At 47.3% G+C, this 24,293-nt stretch overlaps 1 protein-coding gene across 9 annotated transcripts in view; it reads right to left on the bottom strand.

The window, feature by feature from the left end:
• Positions 1-24,293, bottom strand: part of tln2b (talin 2b) — a 357,717-nt gene that overhangs the window by 255,655 nt on the left and 77,769 nt on the right. For 6 of the 9 annotated variants that reach the window (XM_059640204.1, XM_059640203.1, XM_059640205.1 and 3 more), the window contains one exon: positions 13,886-13,932. The gene's annotated coding sequence lies outside the window, so the exon portion shown is untranslated. Of the gene's footprint in view, positions 1-12,780; positions 12,830-13,885; positions 13,933-16,402; positions 16,457-24,293 lie in introns of those variants that run through there. The other 3 variants (XM_059640207.1, XM_059640208.1, XM_059640209.1) reach the window with 2 other exon arrangements.

The raw sequence follows: 24,293 nt of genomic DNA, 5'->3' as shown, positions 1-24,293 counted from the left end.
TGGAAACCAAAGTCAGTGTCAGTAATATTGACCATGAAACAATCAATGATTGATGCTCACTGATGTCCAATAGAGAAGGAAATCTGCCATCCTTACCTGGTCAGGCCTGTATGAGAGATGGATTCATTCTCATTGAAGCAATAGGTAAATATTTAGAATTTAAAGGCATCATGGGTTATGGGGAGAAGCGGCACCGAGATAGACTTACGGTCAGGTTGAGGGGTTAGGGCAGGAGGTTGGGTGTTGGGGTTGGAGTAAGAATTAGAGCTAAGGTAGGGTCAGGGTTATTGGTGTCATGATCATATTGAATGGGGAAAGCAGTTCAAAAGGCCCGCTCCTACTCCTAGTTTCTATGTGACTGCAATGCGGTTAACTCCTGACTGCTGTCTGAAATGGAGAGAGATAAATGGGATGGCATGGTGGCTCAGCGGTTAGCACTGCTGCCTCACAGTGCCACGGACCCAGGTTCGATTCTACCCTTTGGCAACTCTCTGTATGGAGTTGACACATTCTCCCAGTGTCTGCGAGGGCTTCCTCTCACACTCCAGAAACATGTATACCAGGTGGATCAGCCATGGAAGATGAGGCGTCTTGAGGCTAGGAAGTGGGTCTGGGTGGGCTACTCTATGGAGGGTCAGTGTGGACATGATGGGCCAACTGGCTTGCTTCCACACTGACCTTCCACACAGATTGTTCTTTAAAAAAAAGTGGCCTTGCCATGCTTACATCTCATGAAAGAAAAGTTCAGCCTAATGAGCACATACAACCTCTCCTTGCTTTCCCTATAGCCCTGCAAACTTCCCCTTTTCAAATTCTTCTTGAATTCCGCACTGAAAGCCGTAATTGAATCTAACTCCATGCACTCCAGATGCACAGGTCTCATCCAATCCACACAACAGATTTCTAGATCCTATCCAATCGAACGCCCCCCTTTGGTTCTCTGGCCAATCACCTGTAATTGGTCATACGCCATCGACCAATGCAGATAGCTTCTCCCGATCTACTCCGTCCAGACCCCTCATGGTTTTGAGCACCTTGACCAAACCTCTGCTGAACCTCCAAAGAGAAAATCCCCACCTTCTCCAAACCACCCACGTAAGGGGTGATGTTGTAGAGGTTTATAAAATCATGATAAGGTGAGGTCTATTGCTCAGAGTAGGGGAGTCCAAAACAAGATAGCATAGGTTTAAGCTGAGAGCAGAAAGGTTTAAAAGGAACCCGAAGGGCAATTTTTTCACACAGAGGGTGGTGGGCGCATGGAATGAGCTGCCAGAGGAGGTGGTAGATGCAGATACAACTACACCATTGAAAAGATGCTTGGAGAAGCACACAGACAGGAAACTTTTCAAGGGAAATGGGCTGTATGCAGGCAAGTGGGACTAGTTTAGTTGGACGAGTTGGGCCGAAAGGCCTGTTTCCATGCTGTCTAACTCTATGACTCTATAAGCCATCTGTGGGGGCAGTACTGGAAACCTTTACCGCACCCTCTTCAACGTTTTCATTTCTCTCTTTAAACCACAGAACCCAGAATTGGGCACAAAAAGCAGTTGAGGTTGAAGCAATGGCTAAAACTCTTAGTATGGTAGCCCACTCTCTTCAGAACTGCCAGGGTCTCATACGACTTTTAACCACATTCACAAACCTCCTGCCATGTTCAAATGTTTACACACACAAACCTACAGAAGAGGTGCGAACGAAGGCTGTTGAGTGCTGAGGGACATGAAAGGCTTTGTAACAGTTTATTTTCTCTCCCATCCATCCTCTCCTTTGTTGCAAAGGTTCAATCATTTGGGAGCCCGCAGCTCCTTGTGAACCTTCAGCTCGGGCACTTGCACAAGCACTTGGCCAATTATTCATCCTGGTCAAGACTGAAAGCTCATCAGGGAACACAGAATTTCAATGGCACAGACTGGCACAGTCTATAACAGGGTGCTCAGTTACCAGATGGCACACATTCTCAAGCTCTTTAGAAATTTGACAGGTTCCATTGCGTACTCCCCCTAGGTGGCGAGAACAAAAGCTGAAGTCCCAAGCTCAGGATGAGGGATTCATTGATTACAATCAAGACCAGTCAGTAACATATTTGGATATTCAAGGAGCCAAAGTGTACGGGGATATTGTGCGAAAGTGGAGTGGAGGTCAGAGATCAGCAATAATCTTGCTGAATGGCAGCACAGGGTCATGGGGCCAAATAGCCTGCTCCTGCCCCCTTTGACCTCATTTAACATGTTATCCAGCAGGGCTAGAAGAGGGAGATGGCAAGACATTTTACAACATGGCAGGACATTGCGGCCTTGAGTCTACTGCCTGGAATGGGAGTGAAGGTGTCAAATGAAGCCTCATTTGAAAGCACCTTCCCAATCCACAGCTTTGAGCATCAGATACATGGGAGCACTATCACCTTCAGCTTCCCCAGCAAACCACTCTCCATTCCCACCAAATTTTCTTTCCCTGGATGGATCCCTGAAGTCTGTGCACGGCAATGCCTTCCAAAACCAGAAGTTAATGCTGGGAACGGGGTCCAACACATGATTGAATGACTCCACAGTCATGTAGTACAAAGGGACAATTTAAATTTAGGTTGATGTTTTATTGTCAAGTGTGCTGAAGTACAAGAGTACTGTGAAAAGTGTACAATGTCACCATTCCCTGCACGATCTTAGGCACAAAATCTAAGGCACAAGAATAGAAAAACAAAGAAATAAATTTAAAAGTTATCACTACAGTTCTTTTTTCAATAACGTAGAAAAATAAAGAAACAAAGCTAGAAGGTAATCCTGACTTCGAAATATATAAACTTTCCTTCAATGTCAAAACCCTGGAAGTCATTTCCCTACAGAGTCACAGACTGTTAAAGGTAGAGAATAAGGCCAATCAGCCCATCAAGGCTGCACTGTCACTAGCCAATGATGCTCATTTGAAGAGCCAATCTTCTGTTCTTCCCCATACACTGGCACACTATATCTCACCCACATGATCAGGCAATACCCTCCAGAATACATCAATTGAAACTGCCTCCATCGCATTTTCAGCAGTACATTGCAGACACCAAATATTCAGATTGAAAAGGTTTTTTTAAAATAACTCGGCTTCTTTTGCAAATCACTTGAAACCTAGGTTCTCGTTCTTGATGCTTTCCCAAGTGGGACACTTTTTCCCTATCTACTCGATCAAGCCCACCCATGATTTGAAGCCCTCCATCAGATCTCCATCTTCTGCCCCAGGACAACATTCCCAACCTGTTTAATCTATCCTCATTATTGAAGCTTTTCATCCCGGGAACCATCCTTAAACATCCCTCGGCCTCATCTGCCTGCACTGTCGGTCTATCGACAGCAGGAGGCTGCAGTAGTTCAGGACGGCAGCTCACCACCTCTCAAGGGCAACTAGGGATAAGCAATAAATACTGGCCCAGGTAGAGACACCCACATTCCACGAAAAACTTGCAGAAGACAATTAGTTACAAAATCAAAGGAAAATATTTTGTAAAGCGGTGGGGACGGAAGGGGCTTTGGATAAATCAGACAGGTCTTTCATTGGAGAGAGATAATGGGAACTGCAGATGCTGGAGAATCCAAGATAACAAAGTGTGAGGCTGGATGAACACAGCAGGCCAAGCAGCATCTCAGGAGCACAAAAGCTGACGTTTCGGGCCTAGACCCTTCATCAGAACGTCAGCTTTTGTGCTCCTGAGATGCTGTTTGGCCTGCTGTGTTCATCCAGCTTCACACTTTATTATCTAGGTCTTTCATTGGACTGGCATAGAGACAAAGCCCAGACCCCTGTGGTTCTATAGCTTCAAACAGAACATTGATCCTTTCATGAAGATATATCCCTGTTGCATCAGAGGTCAAAGTCTTGGGACTCCCTGTCCCACAGCAGTCTCATGGTACAGGTGGAGGCTATTCAGCCACACATTTCAAACTCAGTCCTCAAAAGGAACACTCAGAGTCACACAGCATGGAAACAGGCCCTTCGGTCCAACCAGTCCATGCTGACCATAATCCCAGATTAAAAATGTCCCACCTGCTTGTGCTTGGCCCTCTGAACATTTCTTATTCATGTACTTATCCAAATGTCTTTTAAACGTTGGGTCTGGGCCCACATGCACCACCTCCTCTGTAAGTTCATCCTGCTACAAACTGGTGCAAGATGGTGATGGAGTAACAGGGCCGTATGCAGGTTCTTGCCCAGGGCCCGTCCGCTCCCACCTGCTTTCCATCTTGGTTTTACCTCTGCTTCTGCTCCTTTCTTTTGCTTCATTTTCTTTGGGTCTTTTCTTTTTCCCTTCCTCTGTGTGGCACCATTGGTCAGCAGCACCGGCGCAGCAGCGAGAACGCGGAGCGACGGACGTGGTTTCTCCTGGTGATTGGAGGCGGAGGACGTGGGCGTTATCCTGCCAACCGGGGCCAGTGACAGCAGGGTCTTCAAGACAGCGGTGGGGCAGGAAGGTGACATCTGTAGCCGACACGCAATTTGCGGCCTGGCCTGGCAGGAGAACCAGGGACTCCTGGTTTTGGGACGAGTGTGGATTCGGTGGTGTCAGTGAGGTGGGGGGGGTGCCCAGCAGTGAAGAGATGGCACCTACAGTGGGGCAACCCCTACATTGGTGAGTTGGGCATAGGCATTGGCAAGGCAGTAGAGGTGTCCCTTGAGGCTAGGTGCTGGCACAGGCTGGGTCGGCAAGACTGATACTGCAAACATATTACCTCTTTGCTTTGCTAATTTACTCCTATCACCTGTAATGCTGGGCTATTTATTTCTTTGCTTTTCTTGGTTTTTTTTCATTTCCTAAGATCACGACTTAAGTATCAGTAACTCGGTACATTCGGACATAAGATGGCAATGTAATGAGGTGGGGAAATGTGTGCATCTCAGGGAAAAGAATTACCTCCCAACAGAACGATCAGATCTCACAGGTCAGACCGTTAGGAAGGATCAGAGAACAGGAGTGTCAAGATCAATTCAGCAGCCTTTTGGGTCTGGGTGGGATGCTCCAAGGGTCAATGCGGACTTGTTGGGCCCGAGAGCCTGTTTCCACACTGTACGGATTCTATTCTGTATGTAATGTGGCGACTGTAAACTTTTCACCGTATTCATTTGAGTACGTGGCAATAAGGCTAATTCAGTTCAATTCAATTCAAACCAGTTGATATGTAAAAAAATTGTCCACTCATGTCTTTTTTAAAGCTCCCACCTTAAAAATATGCCTCCAGGTCTTGAAATCTCCCCATCCTGGTGAAAAGACACCTGCCATTCACCTTATAGATGCCCCTTGTGAATTTACGAACCTTTTTAAGACCACCCTCTCAACCTCTTACGGTCCAGTGAAAGAAGGCCCAACCCATTCAGCCTCTCCTTCTAACTGAAACGCTCCATTCCCAGCAACATCCTGGTAAATCTTTTCTGAACCCTAACGATCAAGTGTATCGGATCCAGCATTACAGAAAGCTCCAGACTGAATTGCAACAGGCCAAAGAGCCCTTCCCCAATACACTATTAACATAACTTTGCATAAACACACACAAGGGGCCACCCTTTAGACATTCTGAAGTCTACAACCTGAGTTTTTCCAAAAACCATGGAGACTGTAAGTGCTGCATTGTCAAAACTTCACCCTCCTGATGCCTCAGATACATGTAACACCTCGCATTAAGAAATGCCTTTAGATTAGCTGTAACTATTGAGAAAGTCAAACCCCAATGTTTGCTTCCTTCCCTATATGCAAAAACTGGATAGGTCTGAAGTGCTTTACTCCCTGTATATTTATATAGATATTACCTTTTTATGAATAAAGTATATTTTTGCAGAAAAGATTTGTTCACACTGAAGGCAAAGCTATTTATTGGTTTACTACAAGTGCCATCCATATCACTCTCACCGTTGAGTCACAGGGTTGTGGGTGCAATCCCACCCGGGGAATTCGAACACAGTAACTTCACATCACGTTCTCAGCAGAATTCCAGGAGTGCTGCACTGTCAGAGGTGCAGACTCACCAATGAGAAACTAAGAGATGATGGGAACTGCAGATGCTGCAGAAGCTGAGATAACAAAGTGTGGAGCTGGATGAACACAGCAGGCCAAGCAGCATCTTAGGAGCACAAAAGCTGATGTTCGGGCCTGAAGGGTCAAAGCCCGAAACATCAGCTTTTGTGCACCTATGATGCTGCTTGGCCTGCTGTGTTCATCCAGCTTCACACTTTGTTATCCATGAGAAACTAAATTCAGATCTTGGCTGTGTTCTCAGATCAATGTAAAACAAAATTTCTTCAGCAAAGACAGCCAGAGGAACTAGTCAACGTCAACCCCTCAATCAACGTCACATCACCAGATTATCGCTAAATAGAAACTAAAACTGTGGATGCTATAAATCAGGAAGAAAAACAGAAATTGCTGGAAAAGCTCAGCAGGTCTGGCAGCATCAGGTCTGGAAGAAAAGAAAATCAAAGTTAGCGTTTCGGGTCTGGTTCTGAGGAAGAGTCACCGGACTGGAAACGTTAACTCTGATTCTTTCTTCACAGATGCCAGCAGACCTGCTGGAGCTTTTCCAGCAACTTCTGTTTTTGTTCACGATCAGATTGCTGTTTGGGAGAGTTTGCAAACTGGTTGCCACAGTCGCGACAAGAACATCCACACTCAAAGCTGTTGGCAGCAAGCACTTGGCGACATTCTGAGATAGTGAGGCTAATGTCACCATTGTCTTACCAGGCCGTAGGGCTGCTCAAACAATAAAGTGAGACTGACAACTAATTGTGGCTTAACCTGAGAATCATCAGGTAACCTCAGCCGGTGTTGGGAACTGAACCCACACTGTGGGTGCCACTCTGCAAACAAGCTGTCCAGCCAACTAAACTAAATATAGATTGGTTCAGCCACTTTTGGAATACTGTGTTCAATTCTGTTTTAGCAAAGGCGTTGTGAAACTTGAAAGAGTCCAGAAAAGATTTACAGAGACGCTGCCAGGGTTGGACGGTTTGAGATATAGGGAGAGGCTGAAAAAGGCGAGGCATTTTTTCACTGGAGTGTTGGAAGTGATCTTACAGAGGTTTATGAAATCACGAGGGTCACGGGTACAATGAATAGCCAAGGTCTTCTTCCTAGGATCTGGGGAGGTCCAAAACTAGAGGGGCATAGGTTTAAGGTGAGAGGGGAAAGATATAAAAGGGACCTCAGGGGTAACTTTTTCACACAGACGGTGGTGCGTGTATGGAATCAGCTGCCAGAGGACGTGGTGGAGGCTGGTACAATTACATTTAAAAAGCATCTGGATGGATACATGAACAGGATGGGCTTCGAGGGATATGGGCCAAATGCTGGCACGTGCAACTAGATTAATTTAGGATATCGGATCAGCGCAGACGAGTCGGACTGAAGGGTCTGTTTCCATGCTGTACATCTCTATGACTCTAAATGGAAGGAAACCTCATGATTTACCTATAAACATGATGACGAAGCCAACAACACCACATCATTTACATTTCATACAATGAAATGGCACAGTTACAGGAGTGAATATCAGTACACTCCAGTATCAATTCTGTACCTCGACAGGAAGGGGGCAGAAAACAAAACCTCTCAAATAAAGCGAACGAAGCTGTGCTGTAGCAGAATGGATAACTCACGGCACATTAAACACTGATACCAGCTGGATTTGCATTTCCTGCCTCTTTGTTTTCAACACACTCAGACTTACTGCTGTCCAATAACATTGCCTCAGCCAAATTCAGGCGGTCTAATGAACCAAGGTGCTGCCGTTGCCAAATTCACAAAAATAATGCTGGGCATTTACTACTGCAAAAATATCCGGCCAAGCACAAAGGTGTCTCCTCGAGTCCATTGACATTGCTTTCCATGTTGAATCATTCTGACTCCTCACTATGCCGGCAGCTCGTACAGAAATGACCCACTTTAAAACTGAAACTGCCCCAACACAGGACGATCGAAAGCAACTTGCTTGATCAGCCTGAGGTACAGTCATCTGTACTGGCTTGTAATGTCAAAATGTAGCAGCCAGTCTGCGCACAGCAAGATCCCACCAAAGAGTGACTTGATAACAACCAAGTGATCTGTTGTTCAGTGACATGAGTTGAGCAGTGAATATTGGTCAGATCAGGGAAAATTCCACTTTTCTTTTCAAAATAGTGGGATGGGACATGTTATAGTCGCCTTAAAAAAAACCAAAGGTCCTTGGTTTAAAATCTCATGTCTAAGCTGGAAGCCCCTACACTGCAGCTGTCCCACATTACTGTGCTCAGGTCTCTGAATTAGGGATTAAAATCATAAATCTCTCGCCAAAAGGCAAGAGTAATACTCACTATATAAAAAAAAACACTTTCCATTGACCATCATTATCTAGTAAAGCAAATCAAAACAAAGAGGACTGCTTTTAACTCAAGTGCACATCAAACTGTTAGACAAATCAACATTTGGGGGAGAATATACTGGGCCACTGGTAATAGGGCAAAGCATCAACAAGGAATATCTGTACAACTTTTAGTTCAAAGGAGTAGGAAGAGTTTTACTTTGTGTCAAAACCTCACGTTGTCCCCATCCTAACAGTGTCTGATGGGGATGGTGTCAGGGAACTTGATTTTCCAATTCCTTTCAATTTTAAAAGAGTACAGAAGCTTTATTTTCAGCTTAAAATACTGGAGGAAGCTTTACTTTCAGTTTAGAAAACGAGAGAGAGGGCTTTGCTCTGTATCTAACCCTGTCCTGAATTGTTTGATGGGGACAGTGGCAAGGGAGCCTTGCTTTCAGCTTCCTTTTAGTTTTAAAGTAGTAGACATTCATGATGACCATCAGGAATATTGAAAAATGAAGTGTTTATGTCTTTTGGTCATTTCTCAATGACTCTTCATTCGTGCCATAATTATTAACAAATTTTCTGTTGGGGTTAACAAGCTTAATGCAGGATATAAGTAGCTTTATCTTGCCTCAGCCGAACACTAACCCTGCAAGTAATTTCTGATTTCCCACATCCATTCCTGGCACTTTAAGCAAGACCTGCACTGGTTTGCAGCAAACTTGGTTACGGTCAGTTCTGCGAAATCAAGGCCAACACAGTCAAATCCTTCTCATATCAGCACCTAATAGTCAGCAAGGTACTTACAATGCTGCCTCCCGGGAAGACAAGGGGCAGCAAGTACATGGGAATACCGCCCCCTGCGAGTTCCCCTCCAAGCCACTCACCATCCTGAGCTGCAGCTACGTTGCCAAACCACCGCAAACACCATTGTGGCTTTATCCACCCCAAAGGCCTGCAGCAATTCAAGAAGGCAGCTCACCACCACCGTCACAAGCGCAATTGAGGATGAGCAATAAATGCTGGCCAGCCAGTGATCCCTGCTGCAGTAGGGGGTGGCACAGCGGCTAGCACTGCTACCTCACAGCGCCAGGAACCCAGGTTCAATTCCACCCTCAGGTAACAGTCTGTGTGGGGTTTGCGCATTTGCAAATCCCATGAATGGCCATCACTCAGTGTGATTGACTCTCAAGTGCCCTCTAAAATGGCCCTAACATGTGACTCAAGTAAAGGCAATTAAGGATGAATAATAAATTGTGGGCCTTCCAATTATATCATTGACTCAATTGGACTCACCACATAAACAGAGCAGCGACAAGAGTAGGTCAGAGACTTGGAATACTGCAGCGAGCAACTCACCTCCTGACTCCTCAAAGCCTGTCCACCATTGACAAGGCACAAGTCAGGAGTGTGATGAGATACTCTCCGCACTTGCCTGGATGGGTGCAGCCCCAACAACACTCAAGAAGCTTGATACTATCCAGGACAAAGCAACCCGCTTGATTGGCACCACATCCACAAGCATCCACTCCCTCCACCACGGACACTCAGTGCACACTGACGCTGCTACGACCTGCAAGATGCGCTGCAGAAACTCACCAAAGATCTTCAGATGGTATCTTTCAAACTCACAACCAGTTTCATCAAGAAGGACCAAGGGCAGCAGATATATAGGTACACCACTCCCTGCAAGCTCCCCTCCAAGGCAATTGACCACCTGACTTGGAACGCTATTGTCGTTCCTTCACTGTCATTGGCTCAAAAATCTTGGAATTCCCTCGGCAGGGGACTGCAGCGACTCAAGAAGCAGCTCATCTCCACCTTCTCAACTAGGGATGGGCAATAAATGCCAGCTCAGCCAGCGGTGCCCACATGGCGCTCAGAGGCCGCGTTGGCATGTCGGAGAAGTCTTCTGGCTGAGACACGACTGCCGGGTGAGGACTACTTCAAATGGGTTGACTTTAGAAGAAAAGGGAATGTGATTGAAACATCTAAAATTTCAACAGGGTTGGCTAGACAAAATGTGGAGAGGACGGTTTCCCTGGTTCAGGAGCCAAGGACCAGGGTCACAGTGTCAGGACATGGAGTGAGCCATTTAGGACAGAGATGAGGAAACAGTTCTTCGTTCAAGAACAGTCAGCCCGTGGAATTCTCTGGCACAGAAAGGTGCGGCAACTTCTTGAAAAAGATGCATTTGTTTTTGAAGATATTAAAGGCCACAAGAGTTTGGAAAGAACATCAGAAATAGGATCATGGCTCATAGAACCCTTACAGTGTGGAAACAGGCCCTTCAGCCCATCAGGTCCACAACGATGCTCAGAGCATCCTACCCAGACCTGCCCCGTTGCCATAACTGCACATTACCACGTTAACCCCCCTAATCTACACATCCCTGATCACTGGGGGCAATTTAACATGGTCAATGCACCTAGCCTGCACATCTTTGGACTGTGGGAGGAAACCGGAGCATTCGGAGGAAACCCACGCAGACAGCTACCGGAGGGTGGACTACTCAAGCCTGGGTCCTGATGCTATGAGGCAGCAGTGCTAACCACTGAGCCACTGTGCTGCCCCTTTTGAGATACAAGATCATCTGTGGCCACAGTGAATGGAGCAGTAGGCTCAAAAACTTACTCCTCGTTTCTATGCCTCTATGCTCCGATGAAATTGTCAAACCAATGCCTCACCTTCCCTCTCAAACAGTCCCGGGCCACATACAAATACAAGTATAATTCACGTTGCCGAAAAGAACAGATCACTTGATCCCAATCTCACTGCTTTCAAGGAGCTTGCTTCACACAAAATAGTTGTTGTTCCCTCCTCTACAACAGCGCTTCACAAACACTTGGGCAGCCAGTTGTGTTACAAAAGGCACAACATAAATCCAAATCTTCCTTCCTTCAATCGAAAGATAGGTTTCAATTAGGATAAGGGAAACTGAAACAGGCATGTCACACGGCCACCCAAATCATCATCTTCCTCAGCAGTCACTCAAAGCCGAAGATGGCGTGAAGTCACACACATGTACACATCTCAGCAAACAGACTGGTCAGGAATAAAGTCGCAGGCACACGATGGTTCGTTCAAGTCTTGGATGAAGTAAGCAGACAGGGTTAACGGAGAGATTCTTGGCAGTCTGGAGGGGCAGAGGGATCTTGGGGTTCATGTCCATAGTTCCCTGACAGCGGCCACCCAGGTGGATAGAGTTGTTCAGAAGGTATACGGTGCGTTAGCTTTCATTAATCGAGGGATTGCGTTCAAGAGCCGTGAAGCTATGCTCCAGCTGTAGAAAAGCCTGGAGTTGCGTGTCCAGGTCTGGTCGCCTCATTATGAGAAAGATGTGGAAGCTTCAGAAAAGGCGTAGAGGAGATTCACCAGGATGTTGCCTGGAATGGAGGGAAGGTCTTGCAAGGAAAGGTTGAGAGAGCTGGAGCTTTTCTCTTTAGAATGATGAAGGATGAGAGGTGACTTGATAGAGGTGTAGAAAATGATCAGAGGTATAGATAGAGTGGACAGCCAGAGACTTTTTCCTAGGGTGGAGGTAGTTATTACGAGGGGGCATAGTTGTAAAGTGGGAGACGTCAGAGGTAGGTTCTTTACTCAGAGAGTGGTAGGAGCATGGAACGCATTGCCAGAGAGGGGAGTGGAGTCGGCCTCAAGAGGGGCATTTAAGCGGCTATTAGATAAGTGTATGATGATAGTATAAGGCAGGGGTGGAGGTTAGATAAACCTGAGGATTAGAGTAAAAGTTCGGCATGACATCATAGGCCAAAGGGCCTGCACTGTGCTGTACTGTTCTATGACCAATATTATTACCAATTTCAGGTGGCTCGGTGGTTAACACTGTTGCCTCACACCACCAGGGACCCAGGTTCGATCGCCAACTGTGTGTGGATTTTGCACATTCTCTTCATATCTGCGGTGCTCCAGTTTCCTCTCACAATCCAAAGATGTGCAGGTTAGGGTGGATTGGCCGTGCTAATGTGCCGGTAGTGTTCAGGGATGGGTAGATTAGGTGGGTTATAGGGGGATGGGTCTGGCTGAGATGCTCGGAGGATCGGTGTGAGCTTGTGGGCCGAAGGGCCTGTTTCCACACTGTAGGGATTCTATGGTTTGATGATTTTGATTCGAGTTGCAGTCAAGCAGAACAAACCACAGTTTATGCAGACTGCTTTTGAGTTAATACATGCCTCAGTTAACAAGCCAATATTTGAGTGTTTACTGTTATTGCTGTCATGTCCTTATTCCTCCACAAAAGGATGGCTGATTCAAGCTTTCATATACACAATAGCATTCCAAAACAATTGATGAAAAGAAATAAAGGAGGCATCACTACGCTTTAAATTTTTATTTGTTTGAGCAAAGAGAAGGCCGAAGCAAATTCACAGAGCCCCCTCCTGCAGGCCATTCAGCCCATTGAGTCCACACCAGCCGTCCAAACAGCATCCCATCCAGACCCACCCTGCAAACCTACCTTTGTAACCCTGTGTTTCCTGTGGCTAATCCACCGAGTCGGCACATCCCTGGATAAGATTAGATTAGATTAGATTAGATTAGATTCCCTACAGTGTGGAAACAAGCCCTTCAGCCCAACAAGACCACACTGCCCCTTGAAGCATCCCACCCAGACCCATCCCCATATAACCCACACATCCCTGAACACTACGGGCAATTTAGCACGGCCGATCCACCTAGCCTGCACATCTTTGGACTGTGGGAGGAAACCGGAGCACCTGGAGGAAATCCAAGCAGACACGGGGAGAATGTGCAAACTCCACACAGGCAGTCGCCCGAGGCTGGAATCGAACCGGGGTTCCTGGCACCGTGAGGCAGCAGCGCTAACTACTGAGCCACTGGTGTCTTTAAACTGCTGTGAAAGTGGTGATCAAGCGGATTCCGCGGGAATGGCGTTCCTCAAGAGGGAATGAACAAGAGGTCATCGATGCGATCATCACCGCAAAATCCAATTGAGAGCTCGGGAGGAACACCTTCTTGCAACGAATTTGCTGGTCGCTCGTGAACAACTGAATTTGGAGCAAGAGAAGACCATTCAGCCCCCCTCCATCCTGCTACACCATTCCATAAAATCAAGCGGGAGGTGACTGTGGCCTCAATATTACCAATGAGCCCATGGAGTCCCTGGTTAGTTAAAAAAAATCTAACAACGTCTGCCTTAAAAAGTAGTCCATAACTCCACTTCTAGTGTTCTCTCTGGTCAACCACAGGAAGCAAATAAATGCATTTAAGAGCACACTGCAAAAACAGATGAGGGAGAAGCAAACATAACATTCTGATGATCAATACTGAAGGGGAAAGATGAGACGGTGTTCAAGTGGAGCCTAAACGGGTTGGGCCGAATGGCCTGCTCCTGTGCTGTACGTTTAATCCCGTGGAAAACGATGAGCTACGTGATTCCTAACAGTGGAACCTGTGACCAGTCATCACTTTCAGACACAAAAATAAATTTACAAAAACCCCAAAAGCTCTCCATACCAAAGTATTTAACATGAAATGTGAAGCACAGCATTGCAGACTGAGTATTTAATCCAACAGAAACAGAGATTAGAAATCAATCTCACCTCAAACCTGGGATGTTGATCCTCTACCTTCTGTCCTGCGTTCACAGCTGGAAAAGATTTCCAAATAAAAAAGAAGCACTGATTAATAATTGCCCCAAACACAGCTTCTGCGACACTCTAGCAACCAGGGATGGTTTGTGTAAATTAATACAACTGCAGTATGCACAGGCATCTCACTCTGAGAAAGAGAGAGAACCCAACGGTGTATGTTACCTCAGTTTTTATTTTAAATATTCCTTCATGGTTACAAGCACGTTAGCTAAACCAGCATTTACAAACCCGAAATCATCCCTAATTGCCCCAGAGGGCAGTCAAGAGTCAACCACATTGCTGAGAGTCTGGAGGCACATGTAGGCCAGACCATGTAAAGATGGCAGATTTCCTTCCCGAAAGGACACTGGTGAACCACAGGGATTTTTACAATGATCAGCAGGATCATGGTTGCGCTAGCTTTTTAATAAACTTTTTTTTTTAAACTGCATTCAAATTCCATCATCTGCCGTGGTGGGATTCAAACTCTCATCCCCAGGACATGAGCCTCAGGTTCTGCTTTACTAACCCAGAGACATGACTAATGTGTTGCCATCAGAGTTGTTTGTTACAATTAATTCAGGGGAAGGATGGAGAAAGGAATTGAGGTGGAGCAGGACTGCGAGGAGTTTCACATGGAGCTGAAATTGCTGTATCTCAGTTGGGCTGAATGGCCTGCACTTGTGCAGCTAATTCTGTTCCGAATGCATGCTAGAGAGCAGGCAGCCTCCTGACTCAAACAGAGGGAATATTTCCAGTCTGACAGCTCAGGAACGGCTCTACAGCTATTTGATGCCCACCTGAGAATTATATTTGTCCATTCATCTCCCCCACACTCACTCAGATACTGACAAATAAAATCTGTTCACTCAATGTCCACTATCTGCAGTTCCCCATCCCGGGGCCTACAGTCAGAGCCCCAGATTAGTCTGACTCCCATCCCCCGGCTAAACAACTGGGGCTACCCTCAGCTGCAGGAGCAGGGAGCAGTTGCCTGCAATGTCACACATGCCCAGCACTATTTTACAAGCAGCAATCTGAGCAGATTACAGGCATGTGAGCATGCATTTGCGTGTGCATATGTGTGCATGTCATGTGCATGTGCACGCCAAGTACCAATGCAACATGGTCACCTGTATGAGTCTGAAGATTTTCATCAAATTAGTTTCCTCTTTAGGAGGTTCTTCAACTATTCCTGTAGGTAAGGGACCTCTTCCAACCTCTCGCCCTTCAGAAGGCAATAGGGAAGCCCAAGTATTAACTCTCTCCCTACTATCAGCAACGGTGCATGCTGACTAGGCATTGTACTCTGGCTCACATTATCCTTCCTTGGGGTGTGTCAAAGCCATCATTCATTACCCATCCCTCCTTCCCCTTGCTGTAGGCCTAGAGTCACATGTAGGCCAGATTTCCTTCCCGAAAGAACAGGTGTGAACCAGGTGACAACCGATGAATCTCTCGTGATCATCACTGGCTTAAAATTCCAGGTTTAATTAAATTGCACTTAAATTTCTCCAGCCAGTGGGGCTTGAACTGATGACCACAGACCATTCGCCTGGGCCTTTGGGATCTCTAGCCCAGTGACAATTCCACCACATTCCCAACTCCTCTTCATTTCAGAAAACTTTAGAGATTACAAGGTGTAGAGGTCAATGAACACAGCAGGCCAAGCAGCATCAGAGGAGCAGGAAGGCTGATGTTTCAGACCTAGACTGTTCTTCTGAAGTAGGGTCTAGGGTCAGAAATGTGTTTGAGTTACCGTAACCAACAGGGTCATGGATCACAGGAAGCAGAAGCAGGGCAAGGCCACGAGAACATCCAGAGGCTGCTGTCCCCTGCAGCTATATCATGGCAGCTCTTCCACCTAATCTTCACTTTCCCACAACCCTCTAGAAATCAACAGCTGGAAGATGGAGGTTAGACTGGCACAGATAAGATGGGCTGAATGGACTGCTCTTAGATCCTGTACGTTTTTCCCCGCGTTTCAACGGCACTCTTTCGGCCCAGACGCACTGCAGAAAGTGGGCTAGATCCCTGCCTTTCCACAAGGAGGAAGGAACTCTTCCTGACTGAGTGAAGTCAGGATTTGACAACAAACAGCCCTTTTTGTAATCGGAAGTCGGAGAGGAGTGAGGTGAGATTCCTTTCCCCCTGGTCAGGCTCTTTCCTCTCCCTGGGAGGGGGAGGTGGTGAAGCGGGGGGGTGGGGGGGGGGGGGGGGGCGCGCGAGAGAGTGAGTCATGTACACTCACGATGCCCTCCCAATCAGGAACATCACGAGTGCAGCTTACAGCTGGTCTGGACTGCACTCTCCTGCCTGCTGTCTTCAGTCGCTGGCATGCAGTTGTTAGCAATGCAAATCTCCTGAAAACAAGCCAACGCTGATACTGCGGCTCACTGAAGCACAAAGCCCAGCCTCGTATGTTTCCAACTCTCACAAGAAAGCTCCTTCATATACAGCAATACAGCCTTTGTAACCATCACTCACACTGCTCTGCTGAATGGCATCGCTCGCCCAGCTCCTGCAGGGACAACAGGAAGTAGAGCCGGCATTGACAAAGTCTTCAATGACAAAGTAAAATGACTCTTCCCTGCCGTTACTTTATTTAGTCAGGGCTGCCATGAAAGCTCAGCTCTCAGCCAGAGGTTAACTGCAAAGAGCTGGGTGGAATGCAGCCTATCTTTGGTAACACAGCAGTCAGTCAGGAAACAGAAATTCACCAGCGCTCCTTCGACAGCACCTTCCAAACACACAAACACTACCATCAACAAGGGTTACAGAGATTTATACAATCCCAGAGACTCGAGTGTTCGAACTATACGAAGTGGCTGGGGCTTTTTGTTTTCCTTGAGGCACAGGAGGTTTATAGAAGTTTTTAGAATCACAAGGGGCAAAGGGAAGATGCTCTTTTTCCCCCGCAAGGGTACAGGAGCCCAAAACCAGAGGGTGTAGGTTTAGGACGAGAGGGGAGGATTTTAGAAGTGACTGGAGGGGCAACATTTTCATACAGAGGGTGGCATATGTTATAGAATGAGCTGCCAGACGAAGTGGTAGAGATGGGTATAATGACACCATGTAAAGGGCATTTGAACAGGTACATGGACAGGAAAGGTTGAGAGGGATATGGAGGTAAATGGGGCTAATTCTGTTCAGGAAACCTGGTCTTCATGGACAAGTTGGGCCGAAAGATCTGTTTTAGGGTTAGGGTTGAGATGCTGTGGAGGAGCATACACAGGCACCAACTGAAGCCCTTCAAGTGGCCAATCGTTTACTCCACCCAAGTGCCAAGGCAGTTCCATTTCGGTAACCCATATCACAAGGGCAGCTCATCTGGTCAATATCATTAATGCTGTGGGATCTTTCTGTGTACACATTGGCCATGTTTCCTGCACTGCAACAGGGACAACGCTTCGGAAGGGATTGCATCGAACAGAAAGTGTTTGAGGGCATCTCGGGAGGTTGTGAAAAATGCAATGAAAGGGAAGTCACTAATTGTGTTGTACATATGCTGCATTTCAGTAAGTTGCACAAGAGACTTCAATACACACTGGGTGAAATTTTAAAAAAACTACCAAAACACTAGATCTTCACAAGTGTAACAAAATGCAGAATTTCCATTATCTCCTAGCCAAACGACAAATTACGTTTTAAACAAAATCACAAGTACCGCAGATGCTGGAAATCTGACAGAAAAACAGAGACTGCTGGAGAAACTCAGCAGGGTCTAGCAGCACCCATGGTGAGAGAAAGAGTGAACATTTCGGGTCCATTATGATTCACAAATCAGAAGGTTCAAACTTTTCCCAGTTCTTTCTTGCCGGACCTCATCAGTTGCTCCAGCAGTGAGGGCTTTCCTTGCAATTTGCACTCAGGCCCTGCTGTTTTGCAGGTTAACAGAACGCGAGATGTATAACCAGTCTGTTTGTTTTGTGTTGACACTGCTCAAGGGAGGATGTTGGCCCAGATCTTGTAGTGAAATTGCACACTGTGGTTCAAAATCCTGCCACTCACACCTACTCCGGCCGCGTCAGTTGCCTCAAACCCTTCTCACTCCCTTAGCATGCACCAGGAAACCTTCAATGTCTCCTGTCTTTGTGATGTGGTGGTGCCCGTGTTGAACTAGGGTGGGCAAGGTCAGGAACCAAATGACACCAGGTTATAAACCACCCAGTCGTGAACCATTTCAACTCCCTCTCCCATTCCTTAGACGACATGTGCACCCTGGGCCTCCTGCAGTGCCACAATGATGCCACCCGAAGGTCGCAGGAACAGCAACTCATATTCCGCTTGGGAACCCTGCAGCCCAATGGTATCAATGCGGACTTCACAAGCTTCAAAATCTACCCCTCCCCCACAGCATCCCAAAACCAGCCCAGCTCATCCCCTCCCCCCACTGCATCCCAAAACCAGCCCAGCCTGTCCCCGCCGCCCTAACCTGTTCTTCCTCTCACCCATTCCCTCCTCCCACCTCAGGCAGCACCTCCATTTCCTACCTACTAACCTCATCCCACCTCCTTGACCTGTCCGTCCTTCCCTGGACTGACCTATCCCCTCCCTACTCCCCACCCTCACCCCCGCCCCCCGGCGTTCCCCACCTACACTCACCTCCACAGGCTCCATCCCCGCCCTTTAACTTGTCTGTTTCCTCTCCATCTATCTTCTCCTTTATCCATCTTCTATCCTCCTCCCCCTCTCTCCCTATTTATTTCAGAACCCTCTCCCCAACCCCTTTTTTCTGATGAAGGGTCTAAGCCCGAAACGTCACCTTTTCTGATCCTAAGATTCTGCTTGGCCTGCTGTGCTCATCCGGCTCCACACTTGGTTATCTCACGTTATAGTCCAACAGGTTTATTTAAAAACACAAGCTTTCACAGCGTTGCTCCTTCATCAGGTGTAGCAAAACAGACATCAAGACACAGAATTTATAAGTGAAAGATCAAAAAATTGCATCAGTTGTATAAAGGTATTGAATGAACCTACAAAGGTTGGCTGACTCCCTCCTGCTAAATCTTCAATCAGCTAGAAAAGGACATTAGGATGATTAAAATGCAAATCCCAGAATTTCTGTCAACTCACTACCCCAAGATAAGTAAAGATTTTATCAGTGCATAAAAGAGATGTGACATCTCGGAGCAGACAATTCGTTTTAGGTGTGAGGCCTTGTTTAGAATCTGTCTGCATTTTAACCTGGAGTCAGACTAGTTTTATTTCCAAAGCAGGAATTTATACAGTGGGCCTTTGATGGGCTGTCTTGTGCTTTTTAAACAAGATAGAGCATATCTGTAAATACACATTCACCCCATGGGGGCGTGAGAGTGTGAATGAGCGACAGCGTGACAGTGAGCGAGAACGTGAGCGACAGCATGAGCGTGTGAGAGAGCAAGAGCGTGACTGCGAGCATGAGTAAATGAAAGCGTGCATTCTGTGGTGGGGTCACCTGTAGTGCGGCATGAACCCAAGATCCCGGCTGTGGCCGTCCTCACCTCTACGTCTCTATAACACCTTCCACTCCATACCCTTTTCACCCCCTCACTCTTGACTCACTTAGAATCTGTTCCATTTCAAACTCTTCCTCCCCCGACTGCTAATGAACTGTTATCAAGCTGTAAGACCAGGTGGTAATCTTCTCTTCCTGAAAGCAGGAAGGGCATTGAGTTGGGCGAGTTGGAGGGAGATACCCCAATCGCACTGCTACATCACCATCACCAGGAAGGGTCATGTGCCAACCCGTACTAGCTCCTGGGCAGTTGCCATCTCATAGGCACACTGAAAAGGAGTAGCAGGAGGCCATTCAGTCACCAAACCCTACTGTACCATTCAATAAGATCATGGCTAAACAGATTGTGGCCTCGACTCCACACTCGCACCATCTCCACCGTCAATATGACCACAGCTGCTCATTGAGCTCAGTGCCCTTGTCCTCCCCTCCCCAATGTCCCTTAATCCCTTTAGCCACAACAGCTGTAGCTACTTTATTCTTGAAAACACAATGTTCTAGCCTCAACTACATCCTGTGCTAGTAAACTCACTGGGTGAGTAAATTTCTCCTCGTCTCAATCCTATCCTTGATCCTTAAATTATGACCCTTGGGTCTGGACTCTCTCACCATCGGGAACACCCTTCCTATCCTGTCTAGTTCTGTGAGAATTTTTTAGGTTTGCGGGAGATTCGTCTTCCGCAATCTTCTAACCTCCAGTGAACACAATCCTAACCTGACTGAATCTCTCCTCATAAGTCAGTCCCAGGAATTAATTTCGTAACACCTCAGCTGTTAGCAACAGCATCATTCCTCAGATAACAGAGACCAAAACATCACAGGGACTGGGACCCCAATCTTCAGCACGCAGTTCCACACTGAGGTGAATGATGCCTGTGGTAGGACTCCCCCCTGCCACACCCTGAGCCATACATTCAGATACCACCAACACCACCCCCATGACCTCCACCCACAGAAATAACCCCCTCCCCCTGCATCACCTGATTGTGGGGCTCCAGAGGTGTCCTTCCAGCTGTGGCCACCAACCTCTCCATGGTGCTGCTGAGCACGGGTGGAGCCAGCCCTTCTCTGGTTGGCTGAAAGCTGTCGGTTGGGCTGATGGTGCCCGCATGGCATGGGGGCATACGCTGGCACTACCCCCAGGGCCTGACTGTCATGTGGGTTCAGCTGGTCTTCCCAAAATCAAGGCAACATGGGCCCCTCCAGATGCCAACATCCCAACAAGATCCAAGCCATTAACTCTTTATCTCCGAAGCTGTCCAACATGACATCTACTTCCAGCATTTTCTGTTTTATTTAAGACAAACAGAGTGCCCCCACCACCGCCCCACCGCCCCCACCCACCCCGACCACCGGTTCAACCAAGCACCGAGAAACAACAAGGTCCTGCGATCCTGCCCAATAATTTCGTCCGACAACTCTCCCAGCTTATCTGCACAAACCCTCAGGTAAAAAAGACAAATTTCCAACTCACCGGTAATGCTTATAGGAGCCAGAAGGGGCACAATGGTAATGTCCCGACCTTTGGGTCAGAAGGCCCAAGGCTCAGGACCCATGTGCTTCAGTACTCCTAGATAGAGCACAGAAGAGGCCCTTTGGCACGTCCAGTTTGTGCTTGCTGTGTCTCATGACATGTTGAAAAGGTTGGTGTAGGAGCTAAACAAAGCCAGTTAATTATATCATTAAATTTGTTGAGTCTTGTTCAGGCAGAATATTGTGAAATAACAAGGAAAGAGTATAGTATGCACCTCTGAATAGTTAGCAATATGCTTGTGTCAGTTTGGGCTGGGTTGGGTCAGGTTCGCTGGTATCAGCTCGAAGGGTCATGGAAGAAATGCCATTACTTGAATCCACAAGTGCCACAGGAATGCCATCGCAAAAACATTCAACAGGGTGAGCAGATTGGAGGAATCCAATCCAGACCAACAGATGCGCATCTCACCCTCTGATCCAAAGCAACATCTGCTTCTGTGCCCGAGCCTGGAGACAGATCAACCCAAAGTAGGTTTACTCCAACTCCAGAGAAGAATCATTGCAGTTCGTAATCGAGCAAAAGACCATTCAGCCCATCGTGCCTGTGCTGGCTCTCGGCTCACGGCCGCTACTCTCAAATCACTGGCTCAAGTGGACAGGATAATTGTTCCCTTCTCACTCGGATCAAAGCTCTTTACAGACATAACTTCCTCCCAAGTTTCGGTGGTAACAGCCCAACATTCCAGGTGACCCTCAGAATGGGAGCTGTTCACTGTCTTAACACAGGAGGCCAGACTTGAAAGGAACACGGCTTATTGATGACACTAAATCGAGCAATACCTGAGGTGTACATAGGCCAATCTCAGGCCGGAACACACGTTTCTTTTTATATATCCAAAAGGGCTCTTCCTCACAACCAAATCCCCATCACCACGATGGTTTTTGTTTTGTTTCTTTTCAACTATTAACCACCACAGGTAAATCCCCCATGTAGTCAATTCAGCACTTGTATACAAAGCCTGTATGAAATGCAAACCATCAGGTGAAGGCAGGTGAGGGGGAGGTGGCGAGAAGGATAGGTCGGAAAAAGGGAAGGAGAGGGAGAGGACGAGGTGAGGGAAGTAGGGAGAGGGAGGGAGTGAAATCAAAATGGCATTGCAGGGGGAGATGAAGCACCCCAATCATTTCCCACCACCACTTCCTGCTGCAATTCCCATGGTGCCCACCTCTCTAAAGGCATCAAGGGGATTAATGGGCACCATGTGCTCCCTCTCCATGGGCACAAACATTACTGTGGAAGAGGAGCAGGCAGCCAGCAGGTATGACCCCCTTCTGCTGCCTGCAGCCTGGACCTGTTTATAGCCACCCTGGTCTGGGTCTGCTTTATAAAGGGCAAAGGTCATTGCATGTTAGACAGGGAACACACCCTCAATGACACCCACAAAAGCAGATCGTACTTGCAGGGGTCATCATCACACTGCCATAACTCTTAATGTCCTCCCTGTACAGTGCTCCGAAAACAAGTCCTACAACTGCAGTCAAATGACACCGAATCAGAGCCTTCAGTCCAACTTGTCCATGCCAATCAGATATCCCGATCTGTCCCAATCCTATTCGCCGGCATGTGGCCCATATCCCTCTAAACTCTTCCTCACCAAAGCCTTTTAAATGCTGTAATTGTACCAGCCTCCACCATTTCCTCAGGCAGCTCCTCCCATACATGCACCACTCTCTGCGTGAAAAAGTTGCCCCTTGGGTCCCTTTTAAATCTTGCCCCTCTCACCTTAAACCTATGCCCCTCTAGTTTTGGTCTCCCCTACCCTGGGGAAAAGACCTTGGCGACTCGTTTTGATTCTATAAACCTCTACAAGGTCACTCATCAGCCAGGGAAAATAGCCCCAGCGTGTTCAGCCTCTCTGCAGAGCTCAAACACTCAAGTCCCAGCAACATCCTTGTAAATCTTTTCTGAACCCCAAATGCTTCACCCTTTATCTTCCACACATCTCCTCATCACTCCATGTCCCAAGTTATTAAAAGCCAAACACCTCTGAGCATTTTCATGTTTGTATTTACCTACACTTCCTCTTTCACTCATTTCAACAGCAAGGCACCATCTTCCCTTTAAATAGATAGCACCAATTCCTTGGATTTTTCCCCAGAATTTGTCACCTAACGCTTCTCCACAGCAAACTACACCTTTCCCACCAGCCTTTCTGAAGAATGTACAAAGTGCATTGAGTGACAAATGAGTGAGGGACGGCTGATAATAAATATTGGCAGATGGCAGAGAAGGAAATAACTATGCAAATTAATATTTAAAATTTAAAGGAAGAATTACTGTAGGCTTAGCAATACTCATTATCCCTCCAAATCCCCACCCCCAAAATGGCACCCATTCTCTCTCAGCCCCCACTCGCTCTCTCTTAGCCCCCACCCTCCAAACTGCCCCCGTTCTCTCTCTCTCTCAGCCCCCACCCCTCAAACGTCCCCATTCTCTCTCAGCCCCCACCCCTCAACAACCCCTGTAATCTCTCTCAGCCCCCACGCTCTCTCAGCGCCCGTTCTCTCTCTCAGCCCCCGTTCCTCTCCCCCCAGTAGAAAGGTTACTCTTGGTCAGAGCAACTTGAAGAAACGCAGTACATTAACAATCAGGGACAAGCAGGGGGTTCGACATTTGCTGCCTCTGGGAAAGAAAGATTCCAGACCCAAGAGCGACTGGCCACTCTGCCCAGACCTCAGCTGCTAGCCTCAGCAGCATCTATCAAATCAGATACAGAATGGCAGTGATGATGAGGGCTTACGTGGGAGGGGGGGGGTGCTCAGCAATTGGTGTATCAGAGCGAAGGAGTCAAACAGTATCGACAAAATAGAAAGTGAAAGAACTGCGGATGCTGTAAAATCGGGAACAGTTCCGAGGAAGGGTCACCGGACCCAAAATGTTAACTCTGATTTTCTCTTCACAGATGCTGCCAGACCTGCTGAGCTTTTCCAGCAACTTCTATTTTTGCTCCAAACATTATCAACAGCTCACTTCCGGCAAGAAACCCACTGCACGTTGGAATGCAGTGCCCCGAACCAAAATGGGCATGATGCTGCAGTACACAAAAAAAAATCCCTCCTATGGCACCAAGTACCAGCTACAGGCCCCCTAAGGTGCCCAATGTGAGGAAATACTGACTCTCATGTTTCAAGTCCTCTCGTTTTGAGCTGGAACTGTTCTCCTCATGTTATTATCATTCATTCGTGGGATGAGGGTTTCGCTGGCCATTTCTTGCCCAGAAGGTGGCTAAGAGTCAACCACATTGCTGTGGTCACACGTGGGCCAGGCCAGGTAGGGATGGCAGTTTCCTTCCCTCAAGGACGAGTGAACCAGATGGGGTTTCGTGACCATCAGCGATGGACTCATCA

The sequence above is a fragment of the Stegostoma tigrinum genome, chromosome 36 (assembly GCF_030684315.1).
Source record: "Stegostoma tigrinum isolate sSteTig4 chromosome 36, sSteTig4.hap1, whole genome shotgun sequence".
NCBI classification, from domain to species: domain Eukaryota; kingdom Metazoa; phylum Chordata; class Chondrichthyes; order Orectolobiformes; family Stegostomatidae; genus Stegostoma; species Stegostoma tigrinum.
The sequence above is the reverse complement of the archived record's forward strand: the minus strand, read 5'-3'. Positions and strand labels throughout refer to the sequence as shown.